The 24,370-nt window shown below is 37.1% G+C and overlaps 1 long non-coding RNA gene across 1 annotated transcript in view; it reads right to left on the bottom strand.

Annotated features, from left to right (window-relative positions):
• Positions 1–1,875: 1,875 nt before the first annotated feature.
• Positions 1,876–24,370, bottom strand: part of LOC129047962 (uncharacterized) — a 111,378-nt gene continuing 88,883 nt past the window's right edge. The window contains exons 10-12 of the long non-coding RNA XR_008509901.2: positions 8,630–8,688; positions 2,494–2,765; positions 1,876–1,938 (exon numbers count right to left, since the gene is read on the bottom strand). This is a non-coding gene — a long non-coding RNA (uncharacterized LOC129047962). The remainder of the gene's footprint in view (positions 1,939–2,493; positions 2,766–8,629; positions 8,689–24,370) is intronic.

Here is a 24,370-nt window from a genome sequence, read left to right as displayed (position 1 = left end):
GTGAATCTTCTGAAACCAAAGGTAGATCAAAGCAAACCCCTTATTAAAGTCTTTCAAGGACTCCCCATTGTTCAAGAGACCTATTATACAACATGGTGGTTAGAGTTAATAATAGAGTGTATTCTTGAAAAATGCTGTGAGAGTGGATGTAAAGAGTCTCATGACAAAAATGATAACTATGTAAGGTCGTGCATATGTTGATTGGCTAGATTTGGTCATTCCACAATGTATAAATGCTTCAAAACAACTTTTACATGGTAAATACACACAATGTTGTCAATTTAAAAAAATAAAAATAAGTAAATGTTACAAATTTATAAAAATAAAAATTAAAAAAATAGGCTGGGCACGGTGGCTCACGCCTGTAATCCCAACACTTTGGGAGGCCAAGGTGGTCTGATCACTAGGTCAGGAGATCGAGACCATCCTGGCTAACACGGTGAAACCCTGTCTCTATTAAAAGTACAAAAAAATTAGCCGGGCATGGTGGCGGGCACCTGTAGTCCCAGCTACTTGGGAGGCTGAGGCAGGAGAATGGCGTGAACCCGGGAGACGGAGCTTGCAGTGAGCCGAGATGGCACCACTGCACTCCAGCCTGGGCGACAGAGCGAGACTCCGTCTGAAAAAATAAATGAATAAATGAAAAAAAAATTAAAAAAGTAGAGACCATCCTCTGTAGAGAATTGACAGCATTGGGGATCAGGGTTATTAGATAATGTCCAAGTATATGCAGATTTTCTGAAGATTTTCTTTCTTAGAGGGGATGAAAGATGAAGTTTCAGCTACCTTCAAAAATATACCCCAAAACAAAGCCTTGCTTAATATAGCAAGTAGCCTGAGGAGCCTTGCTTCCTTGGTTAAAGTCTGAGTATGTTGGCTCCAGACAGAAGTTCCCTAGAAGGCAAATAAATCAGACAGACCAACCAATCACTGAATCTGACAGCTTTACTAGGATCACTCTCATGATTTCTAGTATATGTATCCCTGCCAGCATTACTCTGGCCTTCAGAGTCTATTTGATGTGTGAAGCTGCATTTTCCCCTTACCTTCACCTAGACAGGAGGGATAGACTCAGGAATTCCATCTAATACTCCTTTTGGGCCTGGATATCCTCCTTGAACTGACTTTCTGAGTCTGCTGGAAAACTCGGCCTAAGTCCTGCTTAATTCGTGGGGATCACACTAAATTCTTGTATGTGCCCAGAAGCTTCAGGATCCCTACAGTCCATCCTATCAGCTTTTAACTGTATAGATATATACAGTTATATATAGCTTTATACATATACAGTTATATATACACTTATATATAGATATACAGCTTTACCCTCACCTGGACCCTGGGTTAGCCTGGTGGCTGGTACTGATTTAACTATTTGTAGTGGGTCTTTTTGCCCCTCACCCTCTTCTTCCCCAACAGACTGAAAACATTAAAATAATTTCCTTATCTTTTCATGGAGCTACCTGTGCTCTTCCTGTTCGCACTCAGCACTAAGGAACTCTCAGAACCACACTGAATCTGTACTTGTGATGAGCTTCAGAGATCCTAGAATCCAAGCCATCTGGGGACAGTGCTGATGGACAGGCCTGGGGCTGAGACTGAGGTTTTGTGTCATCAGGAAACTGCTCTTTAAAGCATGGCAGTCCTATATCTTGGACAGTCAGCATGCTAGTGGTATAAGTAATTCCTTGCTTACTGAAGCCATAGACCATGCAGATTCCCATCTACCTTATTGGGATTTGACAGGTCATTAGTTCATACATGTCTTCCCACTGCTGTTGAAGAGCAGGAGACTCTTTGGAGTTGATTCTTTGTCCCCTTATCTCTTTGGCCCTAAAATTAATAAATGTATGACTAACCTTTTTTTTTTTTCTTTTCGTAGAGAAGAAACTCCGATGTTCTTGGAGACATGGCTGCCCTGGAACTTGGTAAACTCACATCCTTTGAGGCAAGGTGAGGATATCTCTTAGTTCTTTGAGTTTTATGCAGAATTCCCAGGAATTTTTGCTAACTTGTTGTCTTATACCAGAAACCTCCTTTGCTCATAACTTGCTTTTCTGTATAATAGTTTTGCTTTAAATGCAATAATTTGGATCAGAATTTATTCATGTCATCACTATTGACATTTTGCAACAGATATTTTTTCTTTCTCTTTCTCTCTCTCTCTCTCTCTGCAAGGCTTTTTAATGGAATGTAAAACATTTACTGTCATCCCTGGTAAACATAAACTAAATGACATAGCACTCCCTATCTCCCTGTTGTGACAACCAACAGAGCCCCAAGACATTGTCAAATGTTCTCCAGGGGGCCAAATTGTACTGTTTCAGAACCACTGACTCCGATATAGACATCTGCTCCCTGCTGAATTTCTTTGAAAGTTTCTATTTTTACACGCACACACAATATTTAATGAGGATCATAAGTTATATAAAAATTCTGTAAGGGTGACAGTGAGAGGCGCATAGTGCATTCCTTGGCAAACAATGCAAAGGTTACCTCTTTGCCATTGTTTTGCTCCCAAGTCCTTTTTGTGCCGCTCTCTGCCTCAGGGAGAAGTCATCTCTTCCTGCTTCTCCTATGTCAAATTCCATGCTGCTGGTCCCTTTCTTTCCTCTCTCCAAGTTCCCATCTTCCCTCCAACAGTTTAAACTCTTCTTGCTTTATATCATGTAGAGCAACTGGGTTTTCCGTACTCCTTACTTCAGCCTAACACGTAACTCATCTGGTGGAGTGGAGATGTCCTGCTCTTAACATAGATCTTCCACCTGCTAGAAAAAGCATTTGGAGTTATGTGTCATAAAACAACAAACCTTGGTTTTTAATCATACCACAGCTTATTCTCTTTATTAAGGTTTTCTGAATTTTAAAATCTATTTTCTAGCTTTTCACTGAAATTGCTTTTGATTGACCTTTCCATATTTTTAAAAGCAAATAATACAGTCACTTATATTGATTATATATGTTTATATTTGCATTTATATGTATATTTGTGTGTATTATTTTCTCATGTTAGGAAGACATAATACAGTTATAATTCTAGCAGTTTTTTTTTTTTTTTTTTGAGATGGAGTCTTGCTCTGTCACCCAGGCTGGAGTGCAGTGGTGCCATCTCTGCTCACTGCAAAGTCCACCCTTCCAGGTTCACACCATTCTCCTGCCTCGGCCTCCCAAGTAGTTGGGACTACAGGCACCCTCCACCATGCCTGGCTAATTTTTTTGTATTTTTAGTAGAGTTGGGGTTTCACCGTGTTAGCCAGGATGGTCTCGATGTCCTGACCTTGTATCCACCTGCCTTGGCCTCCCAAAGTGCTGGGATTACAGGCGTGAGCCACCACGCCCGACCAGTATTTTTTTTTGTTTTTTATTATTAAGAGTATAAAATGCTGAAGTTAAGCATTGCATCATTTCCTTACCATATTTTCACACATTGTACTGCTGATTCAACTTAATTAGCCCTGGCTCAGGACACACAGCCTTCTCCCACCCAGATGGTGATGCTGTACCAGAACAGGCAGCTCTTTTATTTGCCTTTTTTGTTTTGTTTTGGTTACTATATCAACAGCTTCTCCATTATCTCCCTTCTTCACAGAACGTATACTTTGAGCCACATCCTTTTTTCAGTTCTTCCTTGATTTCAGTAGAATTCTCTGTTTTAAAACATTTCTTCACGGATTCTAGTATCTCTCATGCTTTGATATCCACATTTCAGAATAACAGTGATTAAAAGATAATATTTAAAGTATAAGGACAACAAACACACTTATTTTATAAATCAAGGATACTCAGATCAATAGTTACTAAGTCATAATAACATAAATACAGAAAGTAAATTCAAGCTAAATTAAAATGTAATTATTTTTTAATGATTGTTTGATAAATAGCACTGGCTATGACAGCCAAGTCCTCATTGCCCACTGCAAGAAGTCAAATTAAATGTTTAAAATTAATAAATCACCAAATAATACAAGTAGTATTCTAAAACATAAAGGTCAGTAATAAATAGAACAGCAAACAGATTCCTAAAGTTCAAGCTCAAACATATAGCTAATTGTTACACTTAATAAACAAATGAGGAAATAGCCTACCATAAGTAAGAGTGTACGTGTGCATGTGTGCGTGTGTTACAGCTTCTGTTAAGAAGCTATGCAAAAAAGCATAAGATGTACACAGAGTGCAGATAGTGAACAATTAAGAAATAGTATGCAAGACCAATATACTTAAGTTTGAAGCGTATGAAGAAATAAAATATCAAAATGACATAATATTTTAAAGGAAATAATGCAATCACTAAAATATAAAATTCAATTATGCATTCAATGATAGAAAAGCTACATTTACGAGAAAAGTAGTAAATTTTGAGAGGGGTATGAGGTGGTAAGAGTGCATTATGAAATAAATTTTTAAAAAAGAATACAGCTCAGAGAGATAGATTCTAAAACTATGAGAGAAGTGAAGATAAATTGATTACCAAAGGAAAAGCACTAACACTATTTAATTGAATATGTAACCAGAGAAAGAATAGAATGAGGATGAAAGAAACAATCTGAGACTGCTTTCAGAATTGGTTAGAAACTATCCTCTGCTTTAAGGAGCACAATGAATTCTTAAAATTATTTATTTTATTTATTTATTTTTATTTTTATTTTTTTAGACAGATCTTGCTTTGTTGCCCAGGCTGGAGTGCAGTGGCACAACTTTGGTTCACTGAAACCTCTGCCTCCTGGGTACAAGTGATTCTCCTGCCTCGGTCTCCCAGGTATCTGGGATTACAGGCATGCACCACCATGCCCAGCTAATTTTTGTATTTTTAGTAGAGATGGGGTTTCTCCAGCCTGGCTAGGCTGGTCTCGAACTCCTGACCTCAGGTGATCTGCACCCCCCTCAGCCTCCTAAACTGCTGGGATTGCAGGCATGAGCCACTATGCCTGGCCTTAAAATTCTTAAATCTATTTCTAGTGACATCATCATGAACCAAAGTATAAAAAAGCAAAAGAGAAAACTCTAAAGCAACTGCAACATTGAAAACAAAAAGACATTCTGCCTTCTTCAGAAAGCTAACTGTACGTGATTTTTCAATTACAATTGTGTAACAACAGCAAAAAAAAAACCTTTCAAGAGTGAAAGATTTATTCTGAGAAGTCAGCAGTGATGGGAAAGTTTAAGATTTTCCACTTAACTCTTTTTTTTTTGAGACGTAGTCTTGCTCTCTTGTTGCCCAGGCTGGAGTGCAGTGGTGCGATCTCAGCTCATTGCAGCCTCTACCTTCTGGGTTCAAGATTCTCCTGCCTCAGCCTCCCAAGTAGCTGGGACTACAGGCATGCACCACCACACCTGGCTAATTTTGTATTTTTTTTTTTTTTAGTAGAGACTGGGTTTCTCCATGTTGGTCAGGCTGGTCTCACACTCCCGACTTCAGTGATCTGCCTGCCTCTGCCTCCCAAAGTGCTGGGATTACAGGTGTGAGCCACCGTGCCTGGCCCCACTTAACTCTTAATGACTTTGCAACAGTCTGGGGCTGCATAAAAGTCAACCAAACTCTTGTACTTGCAGGTGATATCATACAGCCAGGCCCTGCTGAGATCTACAGCTTTCTCTGATGTTCTGCAGTCCAGGGTCACAGGACACAATACTCCAGACCACGCTGACTGCTTTTGTTGAGTTTCTACTTCACTTTCGATGAGTAATCTACTTCCTGTTAGCATCTGACAGGTCTCAAAAAGAACAGTATTAATCCAGTGGGAAGTGTGTGGGAGCAGGAAGCTACCTCTAGAAGAAATGGTATCATAATTCTCAAGCTTATTTCTCCCACAAAAATGTTTGATTAACTTTGAAAGAGAAAAAATGTGAGGCAACTGTAATCATAAATCTAATCAGTTCTTACCAATCTGGCTTTTCCCCCAACCCAAAATAATTACACATACCATTATCATGTTGTTCAGTATTATGAAACTACTGGTTAATCTGGCCTATTGGAATACTTACAAATAAAAGCCTCTAGGTATCTTTTTCTCTTCAAGAGTGAAATATTTCATCTACATTTTGAATGTCTGCAAAGAAAACTCTTTTCGGGGCAATTCTAAGGGTCTAGTTGTTGGAAGCATCAAATATTTGAAAGGAATAAGAAGGCTTTGACTTCATAATTGTATTTGTAGCTTTGTGGACCCAGCATGATCTTTAACACCATGATGTTGCAACAATCACTGTTTTTACTGAGCAGTGACTGGTGAAATGTACGTTGCTTTTTGTTTTGTGTTTCAATTATTTTTCTACCAATAGTTACATGAAGGTTTCTTTTTTTTTCCTTTACTTGTTTATTAAATACATGACAAAGTTGAGAAGCACATTACCAGGATAAATTGTACTGACCCTCCTGTCTCTCTTCTTCACTAATTAATGTTTGGTTTGGTTAGAAGACAGGAGGGTCTTAAGACCACTGTCATTATCATGAGTTAGGTTTGTAAATGTCATGGTGAAAAAAATATTAATATCTCAAAATGTCTATTTTTAAAATTGATCTTATAGCTTAACAAGCCCACTTAGTGGAATATTTTCCACCATCATTTAACCACTAATGATTCTGAAAGTATTTTATGTCCACATGATCTTAGACCTTCTCTTAATGATTGCATTAACTTACAAACTCAAGACTATCTTGGAGGACACTGAATATTGTTGTGTGTAGCAAAGTATTTACTTTCTTTAAATAACCAGCTCAGTGATAGTTCTCTGTTTCTAGCAGTCTGTGTAATTCTGTTTCTTCAGAGGAATATTTTTCACATTGATACAGGAGAGGGGCAGGGAAGTGCTGGGTAAAGAAGGGCAGGGTCCCTGACAAGGGCTCCACCCTCGGGCCTGGGCCCATGGACCTAAGTGAGGACAGGCACTCTTGCTTTCATGCCTAAATGTTACATTTTCCAAAACCACTCTGGCCTGCCATGCCCCCATCCTGTGCCTATACAAACCCGCAGACCCTAGTGGACACACACACAAGTGGCTGGATGTCGAGAGGAACACACTGGCAGAAGAACACACCGACAGACACCTGCAGGCCATTGACTGTGGAACAATATGGACACCGATTGAAATTCAGCCAAGGGTGATGGGAGGAGATCCCAGCCACTGAAAGGCCCAACTCCAGGGGAAGACTGCTTTCCCACTCCATCCCCCTTCTGGCTCCCCGTTAGTCTGCTGAGAGCTACTTCCACCACTCAATAAAACTTTGCACTCATTCTCCAAGCCCACGTGTGATCTGATTTTTCTGGTACACTAGAGCAAGAACCCCGGGATAAAGAAACACTTCTTTCCTTGCAATAAGGCAGAGGGTCTAAATGAGCTGATTAATACAAGCTGCCTGCAGATGGCTAAGCTGAAAGAGGACACTGTAACACAAGCCCACTGGGGCTTCGAGAGCTGTAACATTCAGCCCTAGATGCTGCCATGGGGTTGGAGCCCATGGTCCTCACGACCGGCCTGCCTACATGCTCCCCTTAGGGGTTGGAGCTGTGGGGCACCGAAACAGCCCAGCCACAGCCCCATCACATGCCCGGCAAGGGGGATAGGGGAAGTTTTCTTGTTTCAACATTTCTTTTTTATTTTTGTTTTTAGGGTGATAAGATATCTTTCTTTCTGTTTACCCCTTTTCTCCTAAAATCAATGCAGGTGAGGTGGGTGGGTAAGGAGTGTTATTTTTAAATAGCCTGTTAGGTATACTTGGGTGGGTGGGAGGGTTGTAAGTATATTTTTATGAATCTTGCTTGATACTGATCATTAGCTCTCAAGCCCAGTCAGCAAAATGCTTTCATTTTTAGCTGTAGAACAACGACCCAGTTGAATTTTTATTTTTTCTATTTAAGAAAATTAAGCACAGAATTAAGAGTATTAAAATGGGCATGTGGCCTCATGTTAAAATGACTAAATCTCCTAATTTGTATTTGTCCCAGACAGTCAAGATAAGAGGGAACATGCACTATCAGATTAACTCTCCTTGGACACAGAAACCGTGCTACAAGCCAGTCTGCCCTGTTGACTGCCATATTTCTGTTTTTGTGTGTGCTAAGTTCCCTCGTACTTGTTTCCATTGTGCTGACTGCCTTTGACACTTGTAAATAGGAAATTGCTGTAATAATGTTAATCCCATCAATTCAGTGAATGGGTGGAAGGAAGCTTTTCCCCCAAACCTTTAGGCAAAAGTTGGTTTTAGTTTGTTTTTCTCTTTTGGCTTTCACTTGAATCTGAAATGTTACTATTGTGGGCCACATTTGACATGTGACAGGCAAGGAGCAGGTGAACAATCAATGGAAAAGTGTTTTTTTTAAAAAAAAAAAAATACTCCTGTGTTAGCTAACAGACTTCTGACCACGTCACTGCCGTTCACAGAGAAGGCTGAAGAAGGTAGCGAGCAGATGCTGTATCAGCTACTACAGCCTTAAAACAAAGTTGGTGTCTCTTTGGATTTTAAAATTGTTCCTGTGCTGCTTATTTTATTTCTTTTTAACCAAGTAAACAGGATATTTTTTCCATAGAGAAGAAAAAAAAAGATTTCCTACTTAAAGAAAGGGAATTAGATTAAATCAATCACAACAGGACTATGAGTTTCCAAAATACAACTATAGAAAAAAGTGCCAGTACTCACAAGCCATGCGCATATCCACGTGAGAAGAAGCAGAGGACTGCCACCAGTCCCCAAGGGACCTAAGAACAAGAGGAGCACAGAAATCAACAGGTGTTCACTGAAAACAGTGACAGGTTACAGCGATAGGCACTGATCTCATCACAATGAAAGATGGGGAAAAAGTATCAATTAAAGTAAGGAAGATAATACTACAAGAGATATATAGGTGTTAACGACATGAGAATAATAGATTTTATCTAAGTGGAAAATGTAACAATAAAATAAAGCGTTAAAAAGAGGTGTTCTAGGAAAATTCTTATGAAAGACAAGAAAAGTCAACCTTACAGATCAAATGATGTAAATATGAGTATTGCCCAGGAATAATTGCCCTTGAGTCAGTTTTGAAGTGGCTTCATTATCGAATGTGAATCATTAAGAAAGAAATTTACAGGCATCCAGCAGAATGAGAAACTTGCATAACAATGGGATTATCAGAAATACATTCATGAACAATTAATTCTGGAAACCAATAAATCCAGGTTTAAAAATATATGAGGAAAGGGTATATGAATATTATTCTCAATCAAATTTTCCCCCCAAGTGTGAAGACTGTGAGACAGCATTTGGAAATATTGCAACTCATGTGTTTCCATATTGAGAAAAAAATAGTAGAGTGTAAAACTCAGCTAACAAACTGTCTTACAAAGCAAAAACATCAGAAGTAGAATAGCTGTGGAAAAGAAACAGAAAAGATCATGAAAGTTTCAACACTGTGAAGATGTTAATTTTTGCAAAATATATCTGTAAATTTAATGTATTCTCAATCAAACTACCAACAGACATCAGTGTGTTCACGTGTGTCTCCAGACACATGAAATAGAAAATTCTGTTTTTTCTCTTTTTTTTGGTGGTTGTGTTATTCCTAACAGCTAAATACTTGAACCAACACAAATATTCATGAATTGATAAATGACTAAATAAATGTGGTATATCCATACAATGGAATATTATTCAGATATAAAAATGAATGAATACTATACATGCTACAATATGAATAAACATTGAAAACATTATGTTAAGTGAATGAAGCCAGACATAGAAGGCCACATATTGCATAATTCCATTTTATAGAAAATGTTCCAAATAGGCAAATCTGTAAAGAATAAGCCTACTATTGGTTACCAGGGACGGGGTGAAAAATGACTGCTAATGGATACAGAGATTTTTTGGGAAGTTGATGAAAATGTTTGAGAATTAAATGGGTGATGGTTGCACAAGTTTGTTAATTTACTATAAACCACTGAATTGTCCACCTTAAAATGGTGATTTCTGTGGTATAATAGTTATATCTCAATTTTAAAGTTGTGTAAGATTTAAAAAGTCCTAGATTAATTCAGTATGAGCAGATAAATGAGAAGAAAGGGGATAGAAAGGAGAATAAAATTGGCTGGCCATTCTTGATTTTACATTTAATTTTGTGTTTTTAAAAACCACGTTGCAATATGTAACAAATGTTTTAATGATTTGTGCCTAATGAGCCTGCCAAAAAGCAGGCAATGGAAAATATTCTGAAGTTTTTAAAGTATCCTGATATTTGCTTGTGATATTTGCAAATTTCTGTAAATTTTATGTTATATCTATATATAAAAGCAAGACTTAGAAGATCCTTGAATGCTACTTTCTTATTATTTTTTGAGACAGAGTCTCACTCTATTGCCCAGCCTGGAGTTCAGTGGTGCAATCTCGGCTCACTTCAACCTCTGCCTCCCAGGTTCAAGCGATTCTCCTGCCTCAGCCTCCCGAGTTGCTGTGACCATGGGTGCGTCTAGTTTTTGTATTTTTTAGCAGAGACGGGTTTCACCATGTTGTCCAGGCTGGTCTCAAACTCCTGGTCTCAAATGATTCACTTCCCTTGGCCACCCAAAGTGCTGGGATTAAAAACTTCAACCAGCGTGCCCGGCCTTGAATGCTATTTTCATATAATATTTGTCAATACTGAATTGTTTGTTTAGTAGGAAATATTTGATGAAAATTCTGATGAGAATGATGTAAATAATTTTTCATTGCTTATTCTCTTTCATATTGCCTTATTGATAATATCACTATTTTTGAATTAAAGTGATATTTGTTCTGTAAAGCAAATGTGGAAATAAAAAAATAGACAGAGGGAAAAATAAATATAAAAGTATACCACCAAAACAACAGAAATCCATCTTACCCCCTACTACAGAAAGAAATGCATATACATATATGATATTATCTTATAACTTCTCATTGTTTATTAACTAGAATTTTTTACACATCCGTTTCATGAATCAGTAAGTATTCTCTTCCAATCTGGTTTTAAAGGCTCTATAGAGCCTGGCCCAATGGATTATGAATAAATTATGTAAACTAATTATTTGCTGTAGGCATTAAGATTGCCTTCAATCTTCTAATATTAATATATGTATAGAGTGGTTCTTTATGCACATTTCTTTGTACAGATATATTATTATATAAAGTTGCATTCCATGCGTTCTCTACTATGAAGAACAGTTTGGAGGTTCCTCACAAAACTAAAAATAGAGCTACCATATGACCCAGCAATACCACTGTTAGTTGTATACACAAAAGAAAGGACATCAGTATATAGAAGAGATACCTGTACTCCCATATTTCATGCAGCACTGTTCACAATAACTAAGATTTGGAAGCAACCTAAGTGTCCATCAACAGATGAATGGATAAAGAAAATGTGGTACAATACACAATGAAATACTATTCAGTCATAAAAAAATGAGATCCAGTTATTTGCAACAACGTGGATGTAATGTGAGATCATTATGTAAAGTGAAATAAGCCAGGTATAGAAAGACAAACATCACATGTTCTCACATATTTATGGGATCTAAAAATCAAAACAAGTGAACTCATGGACGTAGACAGTAGGATGGTTACCAGAGGCCGAGAAGGGTTGTGGGGGGACAGAGCATGAAGGGGGAGGTGTGGATGGCTAATGAGTTAAAAATAATAGAAAGAATGAACAAAACCTACTATTTGATAGCACAATAGGGTGACCATAGTCAATAATAATTTAATTGTACATTTAAAAATAACTAAAAAAGTGTAACTGTATTTTTTGTATCAAAAAAGTAAGTGCTTGAGAGGATGGATACCCCATTCTTCATGATGCAATTATTTTATATTGCATACCTGCATCAAAACATCACATGTACCCATAGATATATACATAGAATATGTACCCACATGCAGCACACCAACATGGCACGTGTATACATATGTAACAAACCTGCACGTTGTGCACATGTACCCTAAAACTTAAAGTATAATAATAATAAAATTAAAAAAAAGAAAAAGAGTAAAACATCTCATTAATAATTTTCATATTAATTGAAATAATAAAAATGAAAATATTTTAGAAAAAAAAGAATATGTACCCACAAAAATTAAAAATAAAGGTGTACTCTGTAAGTGGAATTTCTTTTCTTAAGGTGAAGCAGCCTTAAAGTGAAGCAGTACTTACAGTGAAGTACCTGGGGTGACACCCGAGGTACTTTGTCTCATAGCTACAGAGACCAAGGACACGGACACACAAAGGGTGAGGTTAAGAGCAGACATTTAATAGGTGAAAGAAAGAGAATAGCTCTCTGTTACAGAGAGGGGTCCCAGAAAAATGGATTGCCAATCCATGGAATCTGTGGTAAAACGCAGGGGTTTTTATAGATGAGCCAGTGGGTAGGTGGTGTCTGATCTGCATAGGGAATGAAAAACCAGTTAGGACCAGGTGTGCTATCTGCATAGGGCATGAATCTCTGGCAGCCCCCACACCAATCTTTTATTATGCTGGTGGGTAGCTAATCCATGTTGCTTATTTCTTTCAGCACTGTACATGTGCTGACAAAAAAGGGAAAGTGGACATGCCTGGCACCAGGTAGTCCTTTTTATCAGTGTAGCTTCCAACATCTCCCCATGCAAACTTCCAGCTTCCTTATCTATGTTTGCAGCTCGATCTTTCAAGCTGCTCTTTGTTAGAAAAAAAAGTGATTTCTTAGGTTGCTTTTTATTAGAAGGGAAGTTTTGCTGAGGATGTTTTTGCCCTCACTATCTGCCTAAATAATTTATTACTATCTCCTTTATCAAATGGATATAAATTGGTAGGATCTTTTATAAATTTTCAAACCATCAAGTCCAAGTATTATACCAATTTTAATTATTGAAATACTTGTTAATTTTTCAGTTTATGTAATTCTTGAATATGTAACTGTTGTGTTCATTTTCATATACTCATATAAATGATGACTATTATAGGCTGAATTACATCTCCCCAAAATTCATACATTAAAGTCCTAACCCTCAGTAGCTCAAAATGTGACTATGTTTAGGGATAAGCTCTTCAAAGTGCAGGTTAATTTGAAATGAAGCCATTAGGTTGCACACAAATCGAATCTGACTGGTATCCTTAAAAAGGGAGGAAATTTGGACACACAGGGAGACATGAAAGGTGCCTGCATCCAGATGAAAGGTCATGTTAGGACACAATGAGCAGGTGGTCATCTGCAAGCCAAACAGAGACCCCAGGAGACACCAAACCTGCCAACACCCTGCCCTCAGACCTCTAGCATCCAGAACTATAATAAAATCAATTCTGTTTTTTTTAAGTCACCATGCTATGGTATTTTGTTATGGCAGCCCTAGCAAATTAACTATTATATATTTTTAATTCAACTTTCATTTTTTCATTAGAATTAGGAGTACATGTACAGGTTTGTTACAAAGGCATATTGCATGATGCTGAGGTTTTGAGTATGATTGAACCCATCACCCAGGAAGAGAGGATAGTACCCAATATATAGTTTTTCAGTCCTTACCTCTTTTATTCTCCAGTGTCTATTTTTCCCATTTTAATGTCCATGTGTACCAAATGTTTAACAATGAGAACACGTGGTATTCGTTTTTCTGTTTCTGTTAGTTCACTTAGAATAATGGCCTCCAGCATTCATGTTGTGCAAAGGATATGATTTTGTTATTTTCTATATAAAATATTATATATATCTATATATATAATATTTTCTTCATCCATTCCACTGTTGATGGGCACCTTGGTTGGTCCAATGTCTTTGCTATTGTGAATAGTGCTGTGATGAACATATGCATGTGTCTTTTTGGTGGAATAATTTATTTTCTCTGGGGCATATACACAGTAATGGGGTTCCTGGGTCCAATGGTAGTTTTCTTGTAAGTTCTTTGAGAAATCTCCAAACTGCTCTCCACAGTGGCTGAGCTAATTTACCTTCCCACCAACAGTGGATAAGTGTTCCTTTTTCTCTGTAGCCCTGCCAGCATCTGTTATTTTTGACTTTTTTTAAAAATGTCATTCTGACTGGTGTGAGATGATATCCATTGTGGTTTTGAGTTCCATTTCTTTGATAATTAGTGATAATGAGAATTTTTTCATACGTTTGTTGGCTAGTGGTATGTCCTCTTTTGAGAAGTATCTGTTCAAGTCATTTGCCCTCTTTTTAATAGGATTTTTCATTTTTTGCTTGTTGATTTAAGTTCTGGATATTAGGCCTTTGTCAGATGCATAGTTTGTGAATATTTTCTCTGATTCTGTAGGCTTTCTCTTCACTTACTTTATAGTTTCTCTTACTGTGCAGAAGCTCTTTTGTTTAGTTAGGTCCCACTTGTCATTTTTTTGTTTTAGTTGAAATTGCTTTTGAGGACTTAGCCATAAATTATTTGCTAAGGCCAATGTCAAGAAGGGTATTTTCTAGATTTTCTACTAGGATTTTTATAGTTTGAGGTCTGACATAAGTCTTTAATCCATTTGAGTTAATTTTTGTGTATGATGATAGGTAGGAGTCCAGTTTCATTCTTTTGCATATGGATAGCCAGTTATCCCAACATTATTTATTGTACAGAAAGTCCTTTCCCTATTGTTTATTTTTCTCGACTTTGTTGAAGATCAGATGGTTGTAGATGTGCAGCTTTATTTCTAGGTTCTGTATTCTGTTCCATTGGTATATATGTCTGCTCTTGTAGCAGTACCATGCTGGTTTGGTTACTACAGCCTTGTAGTATAATTTGAAGCTAGTAATGTGATGCTTCTAGCTTTATTCTTTTGGCTTACAGTTGCTTAGGATGTTTGGGCTAGTTTTTGGTCCTATATAAATTTTAGAATAGTTTTTCTCTAACTCTGTGAAAATATATTAGTTTGATAGTGATAACACTGAATATATACATTTTGGTCAGTATGGTCATTTTAATAATATTGATTCCAACACTCCATGAGCATGGAATGGTTTTCTCTTTGTTTGTGTCATCTATGATTTCTTTCAGAAGAGTTTTGTAGTTATCCTAGTTTTTTTTTTGTTTTTTTTTTTTGAGGTGGAGTCTCACTCTGTCGCCCAGGCTGGAGTGCAGTGGTGTGATCTCGGCTCACTGCAAGCTGCTCCTCCCGGGTTCATGCCATTCTCCTGCCTCAGCCTCCCGAGTAGGTGGGACCACAGGTGCCCGCCACCACGCCCGGCTAATTTTTTTGTATTTTTAGTAGATACGGGGTTTCACCATGTTTGCCAGGATGGTCTCGATCTCCTGACCTTGTGATCCACCCACCTCGGCCTCCCAAAGTGCCGGGATTACAGGCATAAGCCACCGCGCCCGGCCTCTCCTTGTATTTTTGTTGCTATTGTAAATGGAATTGTGTTTTGATTTGGTGCTCAGCTTGAGAATTATTGGTGTATAGAAATGCTGCTGATATCTGTAAGTTGATTTTGCATCCTGAAACTTTACTGAAGCAATTTATCAGTTCAAGGAGCCTTTTGGTAATCTTTAGGGTTTTCTAAGTATAGAATCATCTTCAGCAAAGAGAGGTAGTTTGTCTTTTTTTTTTTTTTTCCCCCTGTTTGGATGCCTTTTATTTCTTTCTCTTGCCTGATTGCTCTAAGACTTCCAGTACTATACTCTAGAGGAGTGGTGACAGTGGGCATCCTTGTTTTATTCCAGTTCTCAAGAGGAATACTTTCAGCTTTTGCCCATTCAGTATGGTGTTGGTTGTGGGTTTGTCGTAGATGACTCATTATTTTGAGGTATATTCCTTTATTGCCTAGTTTGTTGAGGGCTTTTATTGTAAAGGGACGTTGGATTTTATTGTAAGATTTTTCTGTCTGTTGAGATGATCATATGGTTTTTGCCTTTAATTCTATTTATGTAGTGAATCACATAAATTATTGATTTGTGTATGTTGAACCTACCTTGGATCCCAGAAATAATGCCTACTTGATTGTGGTGAATTAACTTTTTGATGTGCTCCTGGATTTCGGTGGCTAGTGTTTTGTTGAGGATTTTCAAAAATCCATACAAAACATCAATGAAACCAAAAATTGGTTCTTTGTAAGGATAAACAAAATTGATAGACTGCTAGCAAGATTAACAAAGAAAAGATCGTAATAAGCACGATAAAAAATGACAAAGATGACATTACAACCAGTCTCAAAGAATTACAAGTGATCCTCAGAGATGACTACAAACATCTCTATGCACACAAAATGACAATCTAGAGGAAATGGATAAATTCCTGGAAATATAAAACATCCCAAGATTGAATCAGGAACAAATCAAAATCCTGAACAGATTAATAATGAATTCTGAAATGGCATCAGTAATAAAATTCTACCAAGTAAAAAAGCTCTGAAACAGATGGATCCATAGCCCAATTCTAACAGATGTACAAAGTAAAGTTGGAATCAATCCTACTGAAACTATTCTCAATATTGAGGAGGAGGGAATCCTCCTTAACTCCTTCTATGAAGCCAACATAATCCTGATACCAAAACCTGGCAGAGACAGAACAAATAAAAGAAAACTACAGGCCAATATCTCTGTCAAATATGTGTGCAAAAATCCTATGATATATTTTCATTTGTATTTAATAATATAAATACATATATACAAATAATTTTGTTAGTTACTTGCTTATATTACTTATTTATGGATGCTCATTTTTCTTATACATTTTCTTAGTTATTTATATACCATAAAGTCAATAAATGCTGTTTGGCACATGTGTTGTCTTATAATAAAATTAGAGGTTGTGTTGAAGTGTAGACATTTATATTATTAAACAAGATCATGGAAACATTTTCCTTCATGGTTTAGCATAGGTTTTATGACACACATACACCTTTTAAAATGTTGTCTTTTTAAATGGTTTCAAGGTTTTCTTTTCATCTTAAGAAATTATTCCATCCCACACTTTTTTGGTATTTATATTGAAATAAAGATATAAGAACTTTTTCAACTAAAGGATGATAAATTATTTCAAAAGCATTTTGGAAATACTTCATAATTTTCCCACTAATTAAAAATTATAAATATATCCGTTATTACACTTCACCTATACTCAGAACTGTTTCTCTCCTTTTATTGTGGTCTAAAAATTTTATATTTTTAAAATAAACGATAGCTCATTACCCCATGGTTACAATCTCTTCAAATTTCTCTCGGTTGTTCTATACCCTTTTTTCCCTTTCAAAAGGACAACACAATTGTTTTAAGTCCTAAAATCTATTGCTTTGAATTTTTCATGAAAAACTGTCTATTGAGATAATCACATCATTTTTATCCTTCATTCTGTTAATGTGGTGTAGCACATTTCTTGATTTGCATATGTTGAGCCATCCATGCATCCCAGGGATAAATACCACTTGATCATGAGGTATGATCCTGTTAATATCTGCAGAGTTTGGTTTTCAAGAATTCTGTTGAAGATTTTTGCATCTATGTTCTGCAGCAATACTGCTTGTAATTCTGTAGTGGCCTTGTCTGGTTTTGCATAATGCTGGCCTCATGAAATAAATTTGGAAGTGTTCCTTCCTTTTCAATTATTTGGAAGACTATAAGAAGGATTAGCGTTAATTCTTCCTTAAATGTTAGGCAGAATTCAGCAGTGAAGACATTGGGTCCTGGGGGTTTTTCTCCTTAATCCTTAGACTGCTCAGATTTTCTCTTCATGATTCAATTTTGGTAGGTTGTATGTTTCCAAAAATTTATCCATTTCTTCCAGGTTATCCAATTTGTTGGCATATAATTTTTTATCATAGTCACTTATGAATGATCCTTTGTATTTCTTGGTATCAGTTTAATGTCCCCTCTTTCATTTACAATTTTCCTTTTTTTAATTATTATTATTATACTTTAAGTTCTAGGGTACATGTGTACAACGTGCAGGTTTGTTACACATGTATACATGTGCTATGTTGGTGTGCTGTTTGAGTCTTCTCTCTTTTTCTTAGTCTAGATAAAATTTGGTCAGTTTTATCTTTCCAAAAACAATTCTTAGTTCCATTTATCTTTTTCATTGTTTTTCCAGTCTCTATTTCATTTGCTTGTGATCCAATCTTTTTATATTATTATTATTATTATACTTTAAGTTGTAGGGTACATGTGCACAACGTGCAGGTTTGTTACATATGTATACATGTGCCATGTTGGTGTGCTGCACCCATTAACTCATCATTTACATTAGGTATATCTCCTAATGCTATCCCTCCACCCTTCCCCCACCCCACAACAGGCCCCGATGTGTGATGTTCCCCATCCTGTGTCCAAGTGTTCTCATTGTTCAATTCCCACCTATGAGTGAGAACATGTGGTGTTTGGTTTTCTGTCCTTGTGATAGTTTGCTCAGAATGATGGTTTCTAGCTTCATCCATGTCCCTGGAAAGGACATGAACTCATCCTTTTTATGGCTGCATAATATTCCATGGTGTATGTGGGCCACATTTTCTTAATCCAGTCTATTATTGATGGACATGTGAGTTGGTTCCAAGTCTTTGCTATTGTGAATAGTGCCACAATAAACATACGTGTGCATGTGTCTTTATAGCAGCATGATTTATAATCCTTTCGAGAAGTGACAGCGTGCTGGCAGTCCTCACAGCCCTTGCTCGTTCTCGGTGCCTCCTCTGCCTGGGCTCCCACTTTGGCGGCACTTGAGGAGCCCTTCAGCCCGTCACTGCACTGTGGGAGCCCCTTTCTGGGCTGGCCAAAGCCGGAGCTGGCTCCCTCAGCTTACAGGGAGGTGTGGAGGGAGAGGCTCCTGCGGGAACCGGGGCTGCCCGCGATGCTTGCTGGCCGGCGTGAGTTCCGGGTGGGCGTGGGCTCCGCGGAACCCGTGCTCCAAGTGGCTGGCGGGCTCCACCAGCCCAGGCAGTGAGGGGCTTAGCACCTGGGCCAGCAGCTGCTATGCTCAATTTCTCACCGGACCTTAGCTGCCTTCCCCCGGGGGCAGGGCTCGGGACCTGCAGCTGGCCATGCCTGAGCCTCCCACCCCCTCCATGGGCTCCTGTGCAGCCGGAGCCTCCCTTGATGAGCGCCACCCCCTGCTCCATGGCGCCCAGTGCCATCAACCACCCAAGGGCTGAGGAGTGCAGGAGCATGGCGTGGGACTGGCAGGCAGGTCCACCTGCAGCTCTGGTGCGGGATCCACTAGGTGAAGCCAGCTGGGCTCCTGAGTCTGGTGGGGATGTGGAGAATCTTTATGTCTATCTCAGAGATTGTAAATACACCAATCGGCACTCTGTATCTAGCTCAAGGTTTGTAAACACACCAATCAGCACCCTGTGTCTAGCTCAGGGTTTGTGAATGCACCAATGAACATTCTGTATCTAGCTACTCTGGTGGGGCCTTGGACAACCTTTGTGTCCACACTCTGTATCTAGCTAATCTGGCGGGGAGGTGGAGAACCTTTGTGTCTAGCTCAGAGATTGTAAATGCACCAATCAGCGCCCTGCCAAAACAGACCACTCAGCTCTACCAATCAGCAGGATGTGGGTGGGGCCAGATAAGAGAATAAAAGCAGGCTGCCCAAGCCAGCAGTGGCAACCCGCTGGGGTCCCCTTCCACACTGTGGAGGCTTTGTTCTTTCATGCTTTGCAATAAATCTTGCTACTGCTCACTCTTTGGGTCCACACTGCTTTTATGAGCTATAACACTCACAGTGAAGGTCTGCAGCTTCACTCCTGAAGCCAGCAAGACCACGAGCCCACTGGGAAGAACAAACAACTCCAGATGTGCCGCCTTAAGAGCTGTAACATTCACTGCGAAGGTCTGCAGCTTCATTCCTGAGCCAGCGAGACCACGAATCCACCAGAAGGAAGAAACTCCGAACACATCCGAACATCAGAAGGAACAAACTCCAGACGCGCCACCTTAAGAGCTGTAACACTCACCGCGAGGGTCCGCGGCTTCATTCTTGAAGTCAGTGAGACCAAGAACCCACCAATTCTGGACACAATTTGGGTATATACCCAGTAATGGGATGGCTGGGTCAAATGGTATTTCTATTTCTAGATCCTTGAGGAATCGCCACACTGTCTTCCACAATGGTTGAACTAGTTTACAGTCCTACGAACAGTGTAAAAGTGTTCCTATTTTTTATTTCCTTTCCTCTGCTGACTTTGTGCTTAGTTTATTTTTCTTTTTCAAGTTTCTTGAGTTGCAAAGTTTTTTTGGTTATTTAAGGTTTTTTTCTTAATCTGGGCATTATTTTCCAGTATAAACTTTCCTCTTAGTCCTGTTTTTATCTGTATCACATAAGTTTTGGCATGTTGTGTTTCCATTTTCATCTGCCTCAAGATATTTTTTGAGTTTCTTCTTGATTTCTTTGATGCATTTGTTATTCAGGATTATACTGTTTAATTTACACAAAGTTGTGAATTTTTCAATTTTTTTCCTGTTATTGTTTTCTAGTTAACTCATGTTGTTGTCAATAAAAACAAGAATTGACATGATTTCAATCTTCTTAAATTTATTAAGACTTGTTTTGTGATCTAATATATAGTCTATCCTGGAGAATATTCTGTGTGCCCTTAAAATAACATGTATGGGGCTGCTGATGGATGGAATGTTTTATATATGTCTGTTAGGTTCTTGTGGTGTATAGTGTTGTACCAGTTAACTGTTTCTCTACTGATTGCTTTTGTCTGGATGATATCTCCCTTATTGAAAGTGGTTTATTGCAGACCCCTACTATTATTACACTGCTGTCTATTTCTTCCTTCAGTTCTGTTAGTATTTGCTTCATATATTCAGGTGCCTGCCCAGAGATTCTGGGCAGACTGTCTGGAAGAATCTGTAGGCAGACTTGCTGCTGAAGTCCTTGGGCAGTGTGGACTAGTGCCTGAGTACACAAGGATGGATGTGCACCCTGGATCTGCTAAAGCTGGGGGACATGGGAACTACCTTGGAGGCCGGGGCTGGTGTGGCAATGGGATGGGCTTGGAACCTGGGTCTGTGAGAGCTAGCAGAAAGCCAGAGTCCAAGTGTCAGCCTAGTTAGTGCTTTAGTGCTAGTGCAGACCTGGAAGTTGGGTCTGCAGGTTCTAGCCTGGAGTCTGGGGCTGTAGACATCAGCATGGTGGAGAAGTAGGCCTAAAGTCTGTGTTGACTGGAGCCTGTTTCTAACCTGAGACCTCAGGGGACAGCTTGGCAGTTAATTAGACCTGGAAGCTGGGACTACAGGGCTAAGCCTTATTACTATTTATTCTTACCATTTCAAATAAAATAAAGATTTTTAAATATATATGAATATTATTTACAGATAAATATTTTATAATCCTAATTTCTTCCTAAATATTAAATGGTTTTATATTCATTATATGGGTAACAAACAAATCAGGAATTTATCAATCCCCAAATAAATTGACTGTCTACCATAATAGATTAAATATTTTGACCATAAATTTTCCATTTTATTCCATAGTTAATTCTAAAAGAATTAGAAATGTATATTTTTCCCTGGTGATACATTTTTATCACATATTTCTATAGGTTTGTCAGTAAAGCTTTGTAATTTTTACCACTCTGAAAAGAACCTCTCTACTTGTTTAATAATCATACATGTTGACTGTGGTCTTATTGATCTTTGCATAACAGATCACTGTATGAAATCACATATCTCTACTTGATCGTTACTATCACATAGATTAATTTTAAACTCTGCATTTATACCTTATAATTTCTTAACGAGCAAAATAGTTTGCTATTTCATATTTGTCTATTTTGTATAATTATTCCTTCATCAATGAGCCAGAGGTTTACAAATAAGCAGAAAGTAAACATATTTCATAAATATTCTATTATCATGCAGATTGAAAAGATGCCTACTGCCTCATTTTCCTCTAAGAATTCCTCATGGATATGTGGGAGGGTTGTGTAGAAAACTAGCTAGCTTTTCCCTCTGGACATTTAGTTTAGATGGTTATATTCTTTGCCAGCAGGATTCAGCTCCAAGGTTGAAGACTTCTGAGATCACAGGCATCTGCCAGGTAGTATCATTCATTCCCAAAGGATGTCTGGAAGAAGTTTCAGGACCAGACTGCAAGGAAATACTCCAATTCTCTGACTGCTCAGAGCTCTACATTGGCATTGTTTTTGTTATTCACAGATGGAGCAACTGAGATTTGGCAAAAAGAATTATTGTATTTTTCAAAAGAAAGTTTCTCTAGCTGTTAGACTATGACTCCATAAATAAATGAGGCTAACTCTAGTCCCTAAAAAAATTCAAGCTACCAAGTTGAAATAAAATAGCTGGAAGGGTGCTACTTCTTAAAAAATGACTGGCTATGTTGTCATCTTGTTTTTTCTCTTTGAAATTATTTATCCTTAGAACTTTCATGATCTTTCATGGGTACCAGTATTATTAACTACTAAGCAGCTGCAATCATTAATTGATTCAGAAAAAGCAGTCTTAAAATATTAATGGTGATTGTGGGATTTTTCATCATCTTGTTTTGAAATTTAATCTGAATATTAAGGGAGATGAATCTGCAGTCTGACACTGATATTTTTGGTTTTTATATATGTATTATTTATTGATATGATAAGGGCATATCCATATAATCCTTTGTAATACGGACTTTTACACTTAAGAATAGATTCTCGATTTTATCAGATTCTTTTTGGCATCAATTGTGATTTTTTTTTCACTTGAAGTGTTTATATAACTTATAATAATACAATTTATAATTTCAAATTATATTTATATTTTAACTATACGATAGGTGGTTCTAGGACAGTATCATATTACCTTCACATATATATCTTCAGAAATGTACTAATTTTTATAAAATATTTTAATTTTTGAGCTATTTTTAAAAAGTTTGTTTTCAGATAATTTTAATTACATAAAATATGTTCTAAAATATTTATGTTTTCTATGCCATTAAATGTTATAAATTATACTGTAATTATCTGCTTATGAAGCTTTGAACATATTTGCTTGCAAAGCCATCTGCCACTGAATCCTTTTTCATATTACTTGTGTAGATCTTGGAAAACTTTTTAAATTTCTTCCAATGCAATTTCATTTTTGTTTTGGATTTTATATCCACCATGTCTTTCAGAAAGACTATTGATAAAATTAATGTTTTAGTTTTAATTCTAATTTTCCATTATATTCATTTAGCAAATTTTCCCCTAAAAGACATTTGCATTAATCTCTACCTCAGATAATTTTCTCAATTTTAATTGAAGCTATGTGTATTTGTGCTTTATCCTTCATTATTTTCATGACTCAATAACTCAGCTAATGGCTAATTGTTTTATCACTTTTATATAATCTGCCACACCTCTCTCAAAAAAATGTTCTAGAATTTATTTAACAATTGTCATGTTTTTATTTTTAAATTTTATTTATTTGTTATTTTGGCAACTCTTTTGCTTAAGGTATTTCTTCTTTCTTTTCTCAAGGTTTTTTGTTTCAGTTGTAGAGAATTGCTGTCATTTCTTCCTTAAATGTTTTGTAGAATTCACCAGTGAAATCATCTGGGCTTGATGCTTTCTTCTTTAGAAACTTGTTAATTATTGATTCAATTGTTAACAGATATAGGCCGATTAGGATAATTTACCTTTCCTTTTGTAACCTTTGTTAGATTTTTTTTTTTCAAAGAATTGTCCTATTTCATCTAGATTACCAAATTTGTGGACAAAGAGTTCTTCATAATATTTCTTTACTATCTTCTTTATGTCCATGGGATCAGTAGAAATATGATCTTTGTGTGTGTATGTCTGACAGGAATAATTTTTGTCATCACTGTTATTTTTCTACATTAGCTTGGCTAGAGCTTTATCACGTTCACTGATTTTTTTTTAATGGACCACTTTTGATTTTCTTGACTTCCTCTGTTGATTTCCTGATTTTATTTTATTGATTTCTGCTCTATTTTTTTATTATTTACTTTATTCTGCTTGTTTTAGGTTTAGGTTTAGATGCTTTTCTTCCTCTAGTTTCTTATGGTAGAAGCATAGATCAATGATTTTAGATCCTTCCACTTTTCTAATATATGGATTTGATGCTATAAATTTTCCTTTAAGCACTACTTTTGCTGCATCCTACAAATTTTGATGGTATATTTCCCTTTTCATTAGTTCAAAATATTTCATTTTTCTTTATACTTACTCTTTGACCCATATGTTATCTAGTATTGTGCTGTTTAATCTACAATTACTTAGAGATTTCTTAGCTATTTTTCTGTTATTCATTTCTATTTTAATTCCACTGGGGCCTAAGAGCATATTTTATGATATTTTTAAAATTTTGTTAAGTTGTATTTTATTGTACAGAATATGATCTATTTTTTCTGAATGTCTCATGTGAGCTTGAAAAGAATGTGCATTTTGGTGATGGATTAATTTTCTTCAAATGTCCATTAGAACCAGTTGGTTGATAGTGTCATTCAATTCAGCTATATGCAAACTG

Source organism: Pongo abelii, chromosome 13 (genome assembly GCF_028885655.2).
Source record: "Pongo abelii isolate AG06213 chromosome 13, NHGRI_mPonAbe1-v2.0_pri, whole genome shotgun sequence".
Lineage (NCBI taxonomy): Eukaryota > Metazoa > Chordata > Mammalia > Primates > Hominidae > Pongo > Pongo abelii.
This window is presented reverse-complemented; position numbering and strand designations above follow the sequence as displayed.